The following is a 19,636-nucleotide window of genomic DNA, read 5'->3' as shown; positions in this document are numbered from 1 at the left end:
TTACCGGGAAATTCAAATTTAAAAAATGCATGGAAATAAGTAATTAGCAATTAATGCATGTCACTCAGAAACTCCTGTCAATCATCCTTCTCATATAAAGTTTTTCTTCTCATTTCCTTCTTCATAATTCATCACGCTTTCATCTTTTCTGATTTTGAAATTTTAAATTTAATCACAATCTGAATTCCGAATTAGAAGCGTGTCAATATCAGTTGACAGTAACAATCTTAGTTTTGTTAACGATTTGAATCCTGGGAAAGATATGTGGAACATGAAAGCGATAATTATTCGAAAATGGAATTAGGGTTACAAGATGGATCTCATCTTCATTGATGAGAATGTAATTTGTATCTCTGCTTTTCCGTTTTATTAGAGAATGTAATGGTGTATGCTAAGAAGATACTTTCTTTAAATGTTCTTCAGGGTGCTAAGATTCAAGCAGGTATTAAGAGTCATCTGATACTTATTTTTTATGGACAGCTTCAAGAAGATGTTGTTGTGATTCTGTCGAAATTTAGTGTTGGTGAGAATAAAGATTTATATAAAGTAGTAGTGCAGCCTTATAAAATCAACTTTTATAGATGCAAAATTGTTATATGAGAGATTGGCAAGGTGTTGAGTATGGTTTCAATTTCAAAGCTTTTGAAGATATTCTTCAAGGAGAGGTGTGTAACAACCCTCGGTAAAACCAACACCCTCATAATAGTTCTGACACCCTAGTATATTTTAAAAATGTCCCAACATGTCTTATATTACACCCCGTATGTGAAAACCGAGCCCAAATTAGATTATAACATATAAAATAAATTAAAAACAATAAATCTTAAGCTGAGGCGGGCCGCGTAGACCCACCCCAACCATTCACGCGGGCCGTATGAAGGTGTAAACCGGATTCCTTTGATTTCTTTAAGTTGAAGCGGGCCGCGTAATAGTTCTCGATAGTTAACGCGGGCCGCGAGTGACCTAAGTTGTGGCGCAGCCCTGAGCTGACACGTGTCGATATCGTGTCGAACCTAGTAGATGACCGGGCCAAGCTATTGTGTTGACCAAGGTTGACGCGAGCCGCGTAACCTTGGCCTGTTCTTTACGCGGGCCACGTGGAGACCAGATTTCAGCACTATATAAGAAGGCCATCGGGTTTCGTTTTCGACGTTCACAATTTCAATCTCGAATCTCAAATTTCTGTATAAAGTTATTATAGCCGGGTATTATACCCCCCTAAGTAACGAGGTTCTGCTACGATGTAAGTATTATAACCCCTGGAGACGTATTAGATACGCTGCCCGATTGATCTAGGGTTCCGTAACGGCTGTCGTGGTTCTGCCCGACGTAGTCGTTGGAATACCGTCTCGGGGAGGGTATTACTAATGTTAAAATGGGTTATTATACTAACACACGTGCATTTGTGCATTTGGAATACCGTCTCGGGGAGGGTATTACTAAAGGATAACCTAAGACAGCAATGTGAGTTGATCCACTTTTTGTAAACCTTTTGTTAATTGTTTTTACAAAACTTTAAATACCTTTCCATGCGAATAACAGTTATTGAGTATTTGTAAGAATACAATTATCTTGGGTATGTTGGGGTTTTGTATACAAAATTTGTTACCACGTGGTCAAGGAGTAACATTTCCACAAGTCAGGTCTGACAGTACCAACGGGTGATAATTGATATAACTTGGAAACAAATGTAATTGCGGGATCGCCCTCAATACTGTTCACTGTGACTTCTTATTTAAACTCGATTAAACTGGGATTCACTCACCAGTATTTCCCACTGACAAAATGTTTTTAAAACGCGTTTCAGGTAAAAAAATGTGAAAGCCAAATAGAAGCCAGCTGGACAACACTGAAGGCTTGGAAAAGTGGCAATAAAGTTACCTAAGAATAAAATAGATGTTTTTATTAAATAAAATAGGATTTATTCCTATGAAATGTATGTACTGAAAACTTGGGTTTTACCCATGTGTTTAATATTATAAAATATGGTGGTTTACTCTGATAAAATATTTCCTAGCTACGGTCCTGATGAAAATTTCCGCTGCCAAATTGAATAAATAAATGTGATACCACCGAAACTGGCTCACGACCGCCCGTTCCCGGGAACTAGGGATTGGGGGTTGTGACATAAGGTGGTATCAGAGCTATGCCACTGATTCAGCCACAGAAGTGTTCTGCTGACATCAAAATTCAAAGTGTTAGGAAATTACGGAAATACGTGCATAATTGTATTTTCTTGTTATGTGTTATCTGACTATCTGTTAGTTTACAGTATGAGCGACCAAGGACCATCTGACGCGTACCGTCAATTGTCTGGTTCGCCTAGGAGCGAAGGCACCTCCTCTTCTCAGCCTGCCCTCTCAGGGTACTCTGCTGATACGGAAGAAGGAATCTTTGTGTTTAAGGCTCAGTCTGAAGAGCCATTTCCTCAGAAAAAGAGGGGATGGTTCAGTAGGGGAGCACATGAGCGTAGGAAACGTATGAAAAAGTTGCAGGAACAGCGAGTGTTAGTCGCATCTAAAAGAGAAACTGATGCCCATGCCCAGGATATGCTCAATAGGGGTATAGCCAATATCCACATTTTAGCAACCAATGCAGCTGACCCAAACCTGGAACAAATGCTAGCACCTCAACCACAACCACAAATTCCTGATCAACCCATGGAAATAGAAAACTTTGGAAATCAAGTAGAAATGCCTGATTACAACCCGGAGGAGATACCTAGGGTACCTGCACCAAATCCCCTAGACCCAAACGACTACGACCCCTGGTGGGACGATGTTAGGGACTATGTACAACAAAACCCGATACAGGAAAATGTGCCAATACCCAACTTAGGAGCCTACCCAGGGTTAGATCCTCAAGATCCCTATAACGTTAGTGATGTATACATTAGGGAGATCTTAGAGAATCCCTACCCATACCAGGCCCCTATCCCTCCATACCAGGAACCCGCACCCCAGATTCCAAACCCAGTCCTAGAACCTGCACCCCCAATGAATGCAGAAAACGTACAAGAACTTAGGACTTTCGGTGAGGAAATTTTAGAAAGCAGTGAGAGAATGCGACAGGTGGGAGAGCGTCTCGTATGGAAATACGACGAACGCAATATGGATTTTTGGATGAATCCATATCAGTAAATGCTATGGTAGAAACGGTAGTAGTAATAATAATAATAACATAAACATAATATATGTGTGTATGTGTTAGGAAAAAAAAACACTACGGATGCATACTACTAGTATTGTAGCTTTACATTTCAGTCGGTATTGTAATTTTAAATTCAGTACTAGTGTGTAATGATGCATACTATATGAATAGAGTAAAAGTCGCAATGCTCGACGCTTTTGATCAAAAAGTGCGTGTCATGTGCTTGGCTATATCTAAATATTATTTGTGATATTAATATTTGGTAAATGTTTAAAATTCAAATGGCCGACGAGGGAAATCAAGATAACCTGAATAACGATAACCAGAGTAACAATAACATGGTTAATGAGAATCCAAATAACAATGGAAACCAAATGGATAATAGTGTCTTTCAACACATAGTGGCACAAGGAATTATAGATGCAATGCCATTTATTATTCAAACAGTTCAAGAAGCGAATAATAAAAGTAAGCATAGCAGTAAGCGACCAAGTGAACCGGAACACAGCGTGAACAATGGACTCGTACTTCAAGCGCCCATTCCCAAAAGAAGAAGAACCATGCCATATGGTTGTTCTTATAAAGAATTCTGGTCCTGTAAACCAATAGAATTCTCGGGTAATGAAGGACCCATTGCAGCTCTACGCTAGATAGAGAAAACTGAGGCTGTTCTAAAAATAAGCAAGTGTGCCGAAGAAGATAGGATAATGTTTGCTTCTAATTTATTTAAGAATGCAGCTCTAGAGTGGTGGAACACTATCCTCCAGTCAAGAGGAAGTGATAGAATCTATAACATGGAATGGGAAGAGTTCAAAAATATGGTAGAAAGGAAGTTCTGCCCTCCCAATGAAAAGGAGCAGATAGCAAATAAATTTCTGAATCTTAGAATGACCGGGGTAGATAGTAAGGGTTATACTACCACATTCTTTGAATATGCTAGGATAGTACCAACCCTTGCATCACCTGAGCTGGTATTAATCTCCCGTTACATCTGGGGATTAATTGGAGAAATTAGACATGTAGTCAAGGCAGCTAGACCCCAAACCATAGAAGAAGCTGTAGAACTAGCTAATACCTTGACAGATGAGTTAATCCGTACTAGAGAAGAAGACCAGAGGAGAAACCTGACCCAAAGGCTTACTCAAGAATTCCGTTCTGGGAATTTCAACCGTAGGAATGTAGGTTCTACCTCTACACCATACTGCAAGATCTGCAAGAAGAAGCATTCTGGAAAATGCTCCACTCACTGCAATTACTGTAAGGCACCAGGACACAAGGAAGAAGATTGCAGGAGAAAAACCAGTAATGGAATGTGCTTTAACTGTGGAGAAAAAGGTCATATCAAGCCAAACTGTCCGAAGTTAGCTCCAGCTGCAAACAACAAGAATCCTAAAAATGCTAGAGCATTCGTTCTAACTGCAGATGAAGCCAGGATGATTCCGGACGTCATAGCTGGTACGTTTTTAGTTAATGATATTTTTGCTAAAGTATTATTTGACTCTGGTGCAAACCAAAGTTTTATTAATACTTCGTTTTGCAAACTCCTAAATCAATCATTAACTAAACTACCACAAGAATGTCTAGTAGAAACCGCAAATGGAGAAACCGTTAGGATTTCTGAAATCTTGCAGGGAGCAAGAATAGAAATTTTTAATCAAAAATTTATTGCAAACCTTTACCCAATGAATCTGGCTGGATTCGATGTTGTGTTAGGAATGGATTGGTTAATAGCCAATAAAGCCAGTATTTTATGTGATCAAAAGTCAATTCAAGTAAAGTCACCAAAGGGTGAAAAGATCACAATTAAAGGAGATAAACCATCTAGATCCACTAAATTCATCTCTGTGATGAAAACTGCAAACTATATAAGAAAAGGATCTATAGTGTATTTGATTTCTATAATCACTAACACTAAAGGAAAAGAATTAAAAGATATTCCCGTAGTGTCCCAGTTTTCAGATGTCTTTCCAGAGGAATTGCCAGGACTACCGCCAGACAGGGAAGTTGAATTCAGAATCCACCTGCTACCAGGAACAACACCAATTGCCAAAGCACCTTACCGTTTGGCACCCGCTGAAATGCAGGAACTGAAAAACCAATTAGATGAATTGTTAGAGAAAGGATTTATACAGCCAAGCTCATCACCATGGGGAGCACTGATATTGTTTGTTAAATATCCACTCGATCAAAACAAGCAATCATCAACTAATTTTTCATGAACCCTAATTACCAACAACACATTGATTACAACTAACATATGATCAACATTCACATCGGATCAAACCATTTAATCATGTCGAACACATACTCGTATCAGCTACCATGTAACCCTAATCTTTGCATAAATATAACACAATCTTTCATCACAATCATCATTCCAACTAGATCGAATAACATGACTAACTTCACAATTATTATGCAACCCTAGTCTTCAAATAACAATGGATTGATTTATACTTGTTAATCATCAAATATGTATACCTAAACAACCCTAGGCCATCGATCATGTCTCATACAGTTTCGGATCTATCTATTGGTTTGTTTCACAAAATACTCATCAATACTCTATTAGTATATCATCATAAACACAAACCATCATGTAAGAACACGATTAAATACAACATCATGTATTAATACAATAACACATCTACACATATTGATCATTATACATTTGGATGGTATAAAACACTAACCGGTTGGAAGGTAGAGCAAGGCTGTTTCGAACAAGAAAGCTTTGAAGGGAGGGGATGGTTGCCGCCGAGTGTGGAAAGGAATAGGGAGAAGTTTAGGGTTTTGTGATTATGTTATGTGTTTTGATAATGATAGGGATTACACACTAATCATGTGTGTATTCGATAAGTGTGATTCGAGCCCAACTCTCGAGCTTCATTTGGGCTGTGGGTTAGGAACACGAGTTTGGTCCGAGAACAAGTCTTCAAAGGATAAGGAAATGTGCGGCTTATGGATAGTGTGCGGCCCGGGAATTGTGCGATCGGATAAATATTGTACACACATCTTATAACATTCACACATCACATATAAACAACTTATAATCATTCAATTAAAATTAACACATCAACTATTCAAGTAGCGTACAGACGAGTTACATCAAAAGACAAAGAAAGGCTTGAAATACGAGTTGTCACAAAATACATTGACTGAAACGTATCCCCAAATCTCTAACTGATCCAAACTATGTGGTGTCACATCCCAACCGATGGCGGAAACATCGGGGCGTGGCACTGAGCGAAACAGATTGTTCAAGAGAATCTATAACAACTATTAATGTCATTATATTTAACGTTTAATGTCCCATACCATCAAACATATAAAGCAAACTTGTCACACCCCGATTTCCACGTGTCTCACCGGTGGGCCCGGTGGGGGATTATCGTGACGTAGTTGGCAACAATATAGTCAAACCACACAATATATGAATGCACAGCGGAAGCATAAAGATAATTATATTTCAACCATTGTTTGTAATATCAAATGTATTACGAATAGTCGAAAAGTATCCACAGGGGATCAAACAAAAATATAAGTGTTGTTCAACAGACATAGGCATCTTAAGCTTGCGAGACTCTTTATTGATGCTAAGGAGAATTATCCAGCCAATTACGCATAGTACCTGCATTTAGTCTTTTTGGGAAAATACGTCAGTTTACACTGGTAAATACATTCAACTGACACTTTTGTAAAATGTTTATTAAAAATTGATTTGAATGCACAAGGCACAAACTCTTTTATAACTTGGGAGAATTATTTAAATTTATAATCTTGTGAAAGGATTACATGTTCCTTATGCGTTCAGCAGCCCGGATCAAGTCCGGGTTAAAGATCAATAGACACACCACATCAACTATTTATGCACTGACGAGTGTACGCCTACACTCCGCGCTTAGGTCGTGGCCATTTCGTAAAATGATGCCGGGGATATCCGGGACATGGTCATTAACCCCCCAAAGGCTTTTAAGTAACAAGACTGTTTAAACGAGCCGATCAAATTTATTCAATTACCCACTCAACGGTGGAGAATTTGATGCCCGATCAAGCGGTATACTATATACCGTAACCCAAGCCCGTATAACGGAAAATAAGTTAAAAGTATTTACCTTTGCAAGTATAAATCCTTAATCGAATAAATTGCAGATAGCTTTTACTGGTCTCCTATTCTGGAACGAAGGTTTTAAAATAACCTATTAGAATCCTAACGGGTCTTTAATTTAGCCGTAGCTTAGACCGGTCAGTTTCAAAGGATAGTTACGGTTTAATCGCGTGAAAGGCGAAAACCGAGAATGGAATGTGAGTTGGACCCAATAAGTTTGAAGACTTGTTTTATATGGGTATAATAACCACACTCTGGATTTTGGGGTCAAAACAATATAGTTTGACCCGTTTCGGCTAGTTTATGTAAACTAGTTACATAAGCCGAACCGTGCGCGCAAAAGGCGCAACGTGTAACCGTAAGAGTCCTACACTGTTTTCCTAAGTCAATATGCTTTAAAGAGGTTGTGGTATCAGTAGGATACCTTCCATAATGCCCGTAACGAGTTTAAATCCATTTTATGCCCCGTAGGGGTATTTCGGTCTTTTTAAAGATTATAAAAGACGTTTCTGAGTTCTACAGGAAATCTGAGTTTCCTGAACAGTTTATAAAGTCCAAAATACTTTATTTATTATTTAAAAGCAGTAGCAACTGGAATCGGGTCAAAAGACCTTGTAGAACTCAAGTTATGGCCGAAAAGGGTATATTCGGTATTTACCGAACCGTTGCCATAACCGCAGGTTAAAAATAATTAAAAATCTTTAAAAATCCCAAAATATTATTTTACATCAGTGTGTAAAAGGTTTGGTGTCGAAATCTGGGTTTAGATAGGCGTTATGCTAATTGCGCTATTAAATTACTAAAGTTTCCGTAATTTGCGCTATTTAGCATAACTCCTATTCTGGACCTCGGATTGACGTGAAATTTTAGGGACATGCTTAGAAATCAGTAACTAAGGTTATGGTTCTTTCACATGTCTGAAATTCTCGTTTTAATTTAAAAAGGGCGTTACGGTCAACTTTTAAGCATTTAACGGAAAGGTGTAAAAGACTCGGACAAACAACGAACCAGTCACAGAGGGTTATACCATCATGTAACCTGGTCCTAAGAGAGTCCTAAGGCATATCTAAATCATACTTTAACGGGTCAGAACTGAAGTCAATGCAAAAGTCAAAGCTTTGCGACTTTCGGCTCCGAACCGGGTCAAAACAGTAAATGGTCGGATCAAACAAGCTTAGACTAGTTAATATACTTATTATCATGTTTTATGAGTGTTTAAACAGATTACACACCATCTACATTACTGGTTATGCATGAAATCGCAAAATAGCATTTCTGTTGACTTTTTCTAAGCACGTTTGACTCGACATTCGGACTAGTTAGAGTGGGAATCAGAGGGTGCCCTTTTAGGGGTTTAAAGCCCACATGATTACCAACATATAACTATCTTTGATTCGACAAACCACTGGACCATTTGTGATTTATCGCAAAGTCAATCGTTAATTATGACGGATTGACTTTTAAGCTAAACTATGCATAAACTAAGCCACAAAAGGGTAGGCATACTTCCAGAAGCTTGGTGCACGACTAGGGATGATAGAAGAATGCTTTAGAGCTCCAGAGATGAACTAGAATGCAGGTTTGAGGTGTGTTGAACATTGGTGCAATGCATTGGCTTTTATAGTGAATTTCCATGCTCAAGATCATTACAACTCACTCTACAATGGTTCATGGATGATCAGCAGGTGTCCTATAGTGCTAGGGGACATGTAGAGGGCGCCCATGCTTCAATTAATGCACACAAGATCGTTCACAAGCTCAAACATTGAATCTGTCCAAGAATTCTGCATCTGGGACTCGTACGCGGCCCGCATTAGGATTCAGGCCACTTGGACGCGGGCTGCCTGAATCCATAAGTCAGTAAACGAATCCTCAACTGGCGCGCGGCCCGCATTAGCTTGCATGTTAGCTTAGCGCGGCCCGCCTGAGGGTTGATTTCCAAGATTTTCAAATCTTTTGTAATGATTAACCTGACCTTTCGGTTTCGAAGGGGCAACCTTGCGATTTGGCCCTCGATTATTTACAATTAAGGGCCTCGTGACTTTTACCCGCATTGTTAAGTCCCCGATTTGTTTAATTACTGTCCGAAAAGCCTTAACTTTTATTGTTGATGCTTTTAACCCCTCGTATACGAATTTGATCATAACTTTCTCGTTTTAAAACGGAACTTCGCGAAATTTCTATCATATATTCTAGTGAGCGTATTTTACTGTTACGAAGCCTCGGGTTCGTCAAAGGGTCACTCAGAGGTATAAATTAAACATGTTGACACAATTAACCCCTGTAGCTTGTAATCTCTCACCTTCTTCCGCGTTTCGCTCTGTACGATCCATGATTTATTCGTTTGAAGGTACGAGCATCATTTAGGGTTACTATACAGTATATTTACCCCTCGTTGGCATTTCTAACCCTCGAATTTACATACTTTCATGGTTTGTCAACTTTAGTCCTTTATTTAGTATTTAATACCACGTGTAAACTCATGACACGTGTCAACACATCATTGGACCCAAAATTTCGAGGTGTTACATCCTCACCCCCTTAAAATAAATCTCGACCCGAGATTTACTGAAACAAATAAGGGAATTTTTCTTTCATCGTGGCTTCAACCTCCCACGTGAATTCGGGACCTCTACGAGCATCCCATTTGACCTTAACAATAGGTACATGCTTCCTTCGAAGCTTATTTACCTGTCGATCTTCAATCGACAAAGGTTTTTCCACAAATTTTAAGCTCTCATCTATATGCACATCTGTATGTGGTATTACCAGTGATTCATCAGCGAAGCACTTCTTTAGATTGCAGATGTGGAACACATTGTGAATTCCATTGAGCTCCTCCGGTAAGTTTAACTTATAGGCAACTGACCCGACACGTTCGATAACCTCGAAAGGTCCTATGTATCTCGGGCTTAGTTTGCCTTTCTTACCGAAACGCATCACCCCCTTCCAGGGCGATACTTTAAGTAACACTTTTTCACCTACTTCGAAGTGAAAATCTTTACGCTTTGGATCTGCGTAACTTTTCTGCCTATCTCGGGCAGCTTTGAGACGGTCTCGAATCTGGACAATCTTGTCCGTCGTCTCGAAGACTATCTCTAGTCCTGACAATTGGACATCTCCAACTTCTGCCCAACAAACGGGCGATCTACACTTTCTACCGTATAATGCCTCGAAGGACGCAGCCTTAATGCTGGTATGGTAGCTATTGTTGTAGGAGAATTTGATTAGTGGTAGGTTCTTATCCCAACTACCACCCAAATCGATAGCACATGCACGTAGCATGTCTTCCAATGTTTGAATAGTACGCTCACTCTGACCGTCTGTCTGAGGATGGTAAGATGTACTAAAGTTCAAACGTGTGCCCAAAGATTGCTGGAAGCTTTTCCAGAAATGTGACGTGTATCTAGTATCTCTGTCAGAGATAATAGACACAAGTATGGCATGCAAGGCTACAATCTTATCAACGTATAACTGGGCTAACATGTCGGAGCTATAAGTCTCCTTGATGGGTAAGAAATGTGCTGACTTAGTTAGTCTATCAACTATAACCCATATTGTATCATTTCCTTTCCTCGTCTTGGGTAACTTGGTAATAAAATCCATAGTTACACATTCCCACTTCCATTCGGGAAGTTCAGGCTGTTGTAGCAAGCCTGACGGCTTTTGATGCTCAGCTTTGACTTGCGCACAAGTCAAGCATTTGGCTACATAAGCGGCTACAGACTTTTTCAAGCCTATCCACCAATAATTTGCCCTTAGATCCTGATACATCTTATCAGCTCCCGGGTGAACAGAATATTTGGAACTATGGGCTTCCTGGAGGATAACATCTCGTAGTCCTCCATAAATTGGAACCCATATTCGTCCATTTAATCGTAAAATTCCGTCCTTGCTAAGAGTTAACTGCTCCTCAGTTACTCCTAGCTTTTCTTTAGGATAGTTAGCTTCCAACACAGCTTCTCTCTATGCAGCTAACAACCTTTCAATTAAATTATTCTTCACTTCAATGCTCTTGGCATTGATTCGGATGGGTTTCACCCTTTCCTTTCGACTTAAGGCATCAGCGACTACATTCGCCTTGCCGGGATGATATCTGATTTCACAATCATAATCATTTAAAGTCTCCATCCAACGGCGTTGCCTCATGTTTAATTCCTTCTGATTAAACAAATGTTGAAGGCTCTTATGATCAGAATAAATCACAAACTTGATACCATACAGATAATGCCTCCACAGTTTTAGTGCGAACACAACGGCACCCAACTCCAAGTCATGGGTGGTGTAATTCTTCTCATGCACCTTTAATTGTCTTGAAGCATAGGCAATAACCTTGCCTTTCTGCATAAGCACACACCCTATGCCAGTGTGTGATGCGTCGCAGTAAACTACGAACTCTTCGGTACCTTCAGGTAATGTCAGCACAGGAGCGTTGCTCAACTTTTGCTTCAGAATATCAAAGGACTCTTGCTGCTTAGGGCCCCAAACGAACTTTACTTTCTTCTTGGTCAAAGAAGTTAAGGGCGCAACAATCCTTGAAAAATTTTCAATGAAACGCCTTTAATATCCTGCTAACCCCAGGAAACTACGAATCTCTGTAGGCGTCTTTGGCTCTTGCCAATTCATGACAACTTCTACTTTAGCGAGATCCACTTGGATACCACGCTCGTTGACAACATGTCCTAGGAATTGGACTTCTCGAAGCCAGAATTCGCACTTAGATAGTTTGGCATAGAGTTTCTCATGATGCAGGAGTTTGAGAATACAACGAAGGTGTTTCTCATGGTCAGCTCGGTTCTTCGAGTAGATAAGAATATCGTCGATGAAAACGATGACGAATTTGTCTAGGTACGGCTTGCAAACGCGATTCATGAGATCCATGAACGCAGCCGGTGCATTAGTGAGCCCAAAAGGCATCACTAGGAACTCATAGTGCCATAACGAGTTCTAAATGCGGTTTTATGTACGTCTTCATCTCTGACTTTTAGTTAATGGTAGCCTGACCTCAAGTCAATCTTCGAGAAATAACTTGCCCCTTGTAACTGATCGAACAAATCGTCGATCCTCGGCAAGGGATACCTATTCTTTATCGTGACTTTGTTAAGCTCGCGATAATCGATGCACAGACGCATCGATCCGTCCTTCTTCTTGACAAATAGGACTGGCGCTCCCCAAGGAGACGAACTAGGTTTGATGAAACCTTTAGCTAGCAGTTCATCCAGTTGGGTCCTCAACTCCTTCATTTCGGTCAGTGCTAACCTGTAAGGTGCTCGAGCAACAGGTGCTGCTCCAGGGATGATATCGATCCTGAATTCCACTTGCCTATCTGGTGGCAACCCAGGTAGATCTTCAGGGAAAACTTCTGGGTATTCCGAAATGACGGGAATGTCTTATATCTTCGGTTTAGGCTCATCAAAAATCACTTGTGCCATGTAAATGACACAACCCTTCTTTAAACATTTTGAAGCCTTGAGCATAGTCACTTGCTCAGGCAATCCATACTGGGTATCTCCCCGAATGGTAAGCGATTCACCAGACGGAGTTTTTATCACCACTTGCTTTCTGTTGCAGACGATTTGGGCCTGGTTGTGAGATAACCAGTCCATACCCAGCACTATATCAAAACCGGCCAATTTAAAGGGAAGTAGAGATAGAGGAAAAAAGTGGTTCTTAATGGATATCACACATCCATCTAACACAGTGGAGACGGTTTCTATGGTGCCATCTGCTAGCTCTACCTCATAATTCACATTTAAGGTTTTGACAGGCATATTCAGCAATTTGCAAAATTTATGATCTACGAAAGACTTATCAGCGCCTGAATAAAAATGTACTCTTGCGAAGACATCATTTACAAGAAAAGTACCTGTGATCACGTTATCGTCTAGCACTGCTTCTTTCGCATCCATCCTGAAGACTCTTGCATTGGTCTTCTTGGCCTCTTCAGGCTTCTTGGCGTTTTTAGGGCAGTTGGTTCTAATGTGCCCCTTCTCGTTGCAACTGTAGCAAGTTGCATCCTTTATCTTTTTGCAATCCAAGGTCTTGTGGTCCTTGGACTTGCATAACCCGCAAGCAAATGACTTTGACTGAGTCTGCGAGTTCGATTCGAGTCTACACTTTCCAAAGTGATGTCTCTTGCAATTCTTGCACTTGGGCTTCTCGCCAGATTGATGCCCTTCCTTCCTTGACTCAGACCCTCTCTTGTTGTCACTGTTTCCACGGTGCTTCTTATTCGACCTTCGTGAATCTTCACGCTTTCTCTTCTCAGCTTCTTTGTTCCTCAGCGATCTTTGTCTGACCGCATCCAGAGTGAGGGACAAAGAAATGTCAGCTACAGATCTAAAGGTCGCTGGCCGAGAGGCCTTTACGCTTGCCTTTATCTCAGGGGCTAAACCACCGACAAAACGAGCTATTCTCTTTGGCTCCGGGGTTACCAGATACGGAACCAACCGGGACATTGTGTTGAAGCTCGTGAGGTAAGCTTGGCAGTCAAGGTTCGTCATAACCAACGATAGGAAGTCGGACTCGATCTTTTCAACCTCATGTTGAGGGCAGTAATTTTCCTTGATGAGAGAAATGAATTCCTCCCATGTCATGCTGTATAAAACAGCCTTCCCCGAGGCCTGAACCAATGACCTCCACCAAGCCAGGGCCTCGCCCTTGAATGATTGTGAAACAAACTCCACCACATCTTTCTCTGCACAACCACTGATGTCCACCACGGTGTCCATCTCGTCTAACCACGTCATGCAATCTACCGCGCCCTTCTCCCCAGTGAAATCTCGGGGTTTGCAAGATACGAAATACTTGTAGGTGCAGCCCCTGGCGCGAGATGCATCAGTATACACTTTTTCCTTAGGACGGACACTGTTTTCATTGGATGAGTGGTTATCATCGTCCTTTCTAGGCTTAGACAGGGGTTTGTTGTGAGATTTTGAGTGGGTTTTTGGCTTTGAGTGTGGTTTAGATATGGTCCTACTCCGGGACTCAGTGTACTCTTCGTATTGTCGATCCACGGCTGCCTTAACAGCACCGTCGACAAGGGCTTTCAATTCCGCGCCCGTTAAATGAATCTTGGCATTATCACTTTCATCTTCTTTCGAGTGACTATTCACTTCATTGGAATCAGCCATTGTAACTTGAATCTGCTACAGAAGATAACGAAAAAAGTTTTATTTAGGAGTTTATTATGGAATTGTCTTTTATGGCAATTCATTAACCATGGTAACAGAGACCATATCTGGTTAATTTGTTACTCACTGTTATTTAGGATTTGAATATAACCTATCCTAATTACAAACAATATTGTTAGTGGCATAAAAGCCTAGTCACGAGGACGTTTTTATAATATTAGCCGGGATTACAGAGAATCAAGGCATGCTGGTTTGAACCGTAGTCCTTTTACCTTTTATGACAGGGAGTCATAGACTACCATTGTCTTTTGTCTTATATGACAATAAATATGGCCCGTAGGCACTACATCACTAATGGATGTTTAATAAGTTTGCCCGTAGGCACTACATCACTAATGGATGTTTAATAAGTTTGGCCCGTAGGCACTACATCACTAATGGATGTTTAATAAGTGATCATCTTCATTGACGATTTAACCCATGATTTATAAATCATTAATTTGGGCTTTGAAATCCTTAGAAGGATTATTATATAAGAATGACGCGTGCGATTTTAACGAATCACATCTGCCATGAACGTTAACATGTTTATAGAGGTTAACAGGGAATCTGAATCTTTTAATCAGGTCTTACCATCTTGGCCGGGTCTTATAATGACACCTGGCTAGGTTTCACTCTTAAGATTCTTTATTTAGGCAGATTTAAATTTAAAAGGAATGATTTTTGATTTATTTCATATATAATAACAAAATGAAATTCATAACATAACATTCCATTACTTATAATAAGGATTACACGCTGCCCTAAACGGGACTTTTTAATAAGTAAATACCTACGCAGAGGTTTATAGAAAAACAAGTCCACACAGGGACCAATACAAGATAGATGTCCGCGCAGGGACTAAAAGATAAGTCCACGTAGGGACTGAAATGCAATAAATGTCCACGCAGGGACTAAATTGTAAATACAACAATACATAAGGAGACTGATGATCTCGTTTCTTCCTCCCTTTTAGTAGGTTTGCTAAGCCTTTGAGAAATCCACGATTACTCTTACGTTCTTGTTCGAAGTCTCGTTCCACACGGTTTAGACGGTGGAGTATTTCTTCTTGCTCCGGTGGAGAAAAACGTGGCTGCTGCGACGGTTGCTGAACCGGAGGTCTAGGAGGTATTGGATACCCATGAGCTGAGTAATCTGGTCTCCAAGAGGTTCCATGAAGAGCATTGTAATTAGCCGCTACCACATATGGATCGGCATCATAGTTATAGTTGTAGTGCGTGTGAGTCGGCTGCTCAAACGGATTGTACGCGGTGGAACCGCCGTACGCTGGTATCGGATTGTCATATCCGGATGGTGGCGGAGGTGGTGCAACTGGTGCAGAATTCACCTCTGCAGGGTGACCCGAAGATTCCCCTAATTGTGGTTCTTCAGGCACTGACGGAAAGTGACTCGCACTCGAGTGGCGAGGGGTGCTGAAATGGAATTCCCCTCCTCGGGTGGACATCCATGCGCCTGATCTTCTACGCCTTGGCGGATCTGGAATTACTGGTTGAACCGGTGGCGGCGGTGGTGGCGTAACTGCTACGAACCGCGAATCCTCAGAAGGATCCTGTTGTTGCTGTTGGTCATGAGGCGATTACATGTTCCTTATGCGTTCAGCAGCCCGGATCAAGTCCGGGTTAAAGATCAATAGACACACCACATCAACTATTTATGCACTGACGAGTGTACGCCTACACTCCGCGCTTAGGTCGTGGCCATTTCGTAAAATGATGCCGGGGATATCCGGGACATGGTCATTAACCCCCCAAAGGCTTTTAAGTAACAAGACTGTTTAAACGAGCCGATCAAATTTATTCAATTACCCACTCAACGGTGGAGAATTTGATGCCCGATCAAGCGGTATACTATATACCGTAACCCAAGCCCGTATAACGGAAAATAAGTTAAAAGTATTTACCTTTGCAAGTATAAATCCTTAATCGAATAAATTGCAGATAGCTTTTACTGGTCTCCTATTCTGGAACGAAGGTTTTAAAATAACCTATTAGAATCCTAACGGGTCTTTAATTTAGCCGTAGCTTAGACCGGTCAGTTTCAAAGGATCGTTACGTTTTAATCGCGTGAAAGGCGAAAACCGAGAATGGAATGTGAGTTGGACCCAACAAGTTTGAAGACTTGTTTTATATGGGTATAATAACCACACTTTGGATTTTGGGGTCAAAACAATATAGTTTGACCCGTTTCGGCTAGTTTATGTAAACTAGTTACATAAGCCGAACCGTTCGCGCAAAAGGCGCAATGGGTAACCGTAAGAGTCCTACACTGTTTTCCTAAGTCAATATGCTTTAAAGAGGTTGTGGTATCAGTAGGATACCTTCCATAATGCCCGTAACGAGTTTAAATCCATTTTATGCCCCGTAGGGGTATTTCGGTCTTTTTAAAGATTATAAAAGACGTTTCTGAGTTCTACAGGAAATCTGAGTTTCCTGAACAGTTTATAAAGTCCAAAATACTTTATTTATTATTTAAAATCAGTAGCAACTGGAATCGGGTCAAAAGACCTTGTAGAACTCAAGTTATGGCCGAAAAGGGTATATTCGGTATTTACCGAACCGTTGCCATAACCGCAGGTTAAAAATAATTAAAAATCTTTAAAAATCCCAAAATATTATTTTACATCAGTGTGTAAAAGGTTTGGTGTCGAAATCTGGGTTTAGATAGGCGTTATGCTAATTGCGCTATTAAATTACTAAAGTTTCCGTAATTTGCGCTATTTAGCATAACTCCTATTCTGGACCTCGGATTGACGTGAAATTTTAGGGACATTCTTAGAAATCAGTAACTAAGGTTATGGTTCTTTCACATGTCCGAAATTCTCGTTTTAATTTAAAAAGGGCGTTACGGTCAACTTTTAAGCATTTAACGGAAAGGTGTAAAAGACTCGGACAAACAACGAACCGGTCACAGAGGGTTATACCATCATGTAACCTGGTCCTAAGAGAGTCCTAAGGCATATCTAAATCATACTTTAACGGGTCAGAACTGAAGTCAATGCAAAAGTCAAAGCTTTGCGACTTTCGGCTCCGAACCGGGTCAAAACAGTAAATGGTCGGATCAAACAAGCTTAGACTAGTTAATATACTTATTATCATGTTTTATGAGTGTTTAAACAGATTACACACCATCTACATTACTGGTTATGCATGAAATCGCAAAATAGCATTTCTGTTGACTTTTTCTAAGCACGTTTGACTCGACATTCGGACTAGTTAGAGTGGGAATCAGAGGGTGCCCTTTTAGGGGTTTAAAGCCCACATGATTACCAACATATAACTATCTTTGATTCGACAAACCACTGGACCATTTGTGATTTATCGCAAAGTCAATCGTTAATTACGGCGGATTGACTTTTAAGCTAAACTATGCATAAACTAAGCCACAAAAGGGTAGGCATACTTACAGAAGCTTGGTGCACGACTAGGGATGATAGAAGAATGCTTTAGAGCTCCAGTGATGAACTAGAATGCAGGTTTGAGGTGTGTTGAACATTGGTGCAATGCATTGGCTTTTATAGTGAATTTCCATGCTCAAGATCATTACAACTCACTCTACAATGGTTCATGGATGATCAGCAGGTGTCCTATAGTGCTAGGGGACATGTAGAGGGTGCCCATGCTTCAATTAATGCACACAAGATCGTTCACAAGCTCAAACATTGAATCTGTCCAAGAATTCTGCATCTGGGACTCGTACGCGGCCCGCATTAGGATTCAGGCCACTTGGACGCGGGTCGCCTGAATCCATAAGTCAGTAAATGAATCCTCAACTTGCGCGCGGCCCGCATTAGCTTGCATGTTACCTTAACGCGGCCCGCCTGAGGGTTGATTTCCAAGATTTTCAAATCTTTTGTAATGATTAACCTGACCTTTCGGTTTCGAAGGGGTAACTTTGCGATTTGGCCCTCGATTATTTACAATTAAGGGCCTCGTGACTTTTACCCGCATTGTTAAGTCCCCGATTAGTTTAATTACTATCCGAAAAGCCTTAACTTTTATTGTTGACGCTTTTAACCCCTTGTATACGAATTTGATCATAACTTTCTCGTTTTTAAACGGAACTTCGCGAAATTTCTATCGTATATTCTAGTGAGCGTATTTTACTGTTACAAAGCCTCGGGTTCGTCAATGGGTCACTCAGAGGTATAAATTAAACATGTTGACACAATTAACCCCTGTAGCTTGTAATCTCTCACCTTCTTCCGCGTTTCGCTCCGTACGATCCATGATTTATTCGTTTGAAGGTACGAGCATCATTTAGGGTTACTATACAGTATATTTACCCCTCGTTGACATTTCTAACCCTCGAATTTACATACTTTCAAGGTTTGTCAACTTTAGTCCTTTATTTAGTATTTAATACCACGTGTAAACTCATGACACGTGTCAACACATCATTGGACCCAAAATTTCGAGGTGTTACAAAACAGTCATTACAGATGTAATCTCAAAAACAAATAAGCTGTTCCGACAACTCAGATTTATTTAGTTTGTTTCTAGACCTCCTACTCGATTCGTTACAACAATCATGGCATCCTAAACACCTGTCACATACGTTAAAATAAAGTCAATACATAAAATGTAAAAGTGAGTACACAAGTTTTAGTAGCATATAGTATAGCAAAAGCTTTACGCATAACCAGCATGTATCACGTAACAGGCGAAGCAAGTAACTATCAAAACTATGTTCACACTTAACCACAAGACTGCGTTGTAGAGTATGCGCGACACATGTCCAACGGATGCGTGAAGAAAAGAGATGTGATCCCTAGCAACCCCTGTCCACGACAGGTGCTGAGTCCAAACTATAGTACTATCGTTGCTAGAGGCGGTACCGTGTAACACTGTCTAAGCGTAGTAACAAGCATTCAAGTTCACGTATAACATGCGGGAGCGGTTAGCGTTAAAAGTGTTTGCGTTGTGTGTTGGTGTATGTTGTTATAGCGAACATATGTAACACCCAAATTGCTTTAAAAAGAAATGGGTCCGAGTATACTCACAGTGCCTGTTTAGCTAGTAAACACAGTACTTGGATTGAAGGGAGCGCGTGGAGATTAGCCTGAGCATATAACAGTAGCATAAGCTTTGAATGGTGCGTAAAACAGCGTGTTGGAGGAGATAAGTGTCGAATCGTGAGTCGAACGTGTTGGTGCAGTTGTCTGTCGACTACATCTTAGTTCGAGACT

The sequence above is a fragment of the Helianthus annuus genome, chromosome 7 (genome assembly GCF_002127325.2).
Source record: "Helianthus annuus cultivar XRQ/B chromosome 7, HanXRQr2.0-SUNRISE, whole genome shotgun sequence".
Taxonomy (NCBI): domain Eukaryota; kingdom Viridiplantae; phylum Streptophyta; class Magnoliopsida; order Asterales; family Asteraceae; genus Helianthus; species Helianthus annuus.
The sequence above is the reverse complement of the archived record's forward strand: the minus strand, read 5'-3'. Positions refer to the sequence as shown.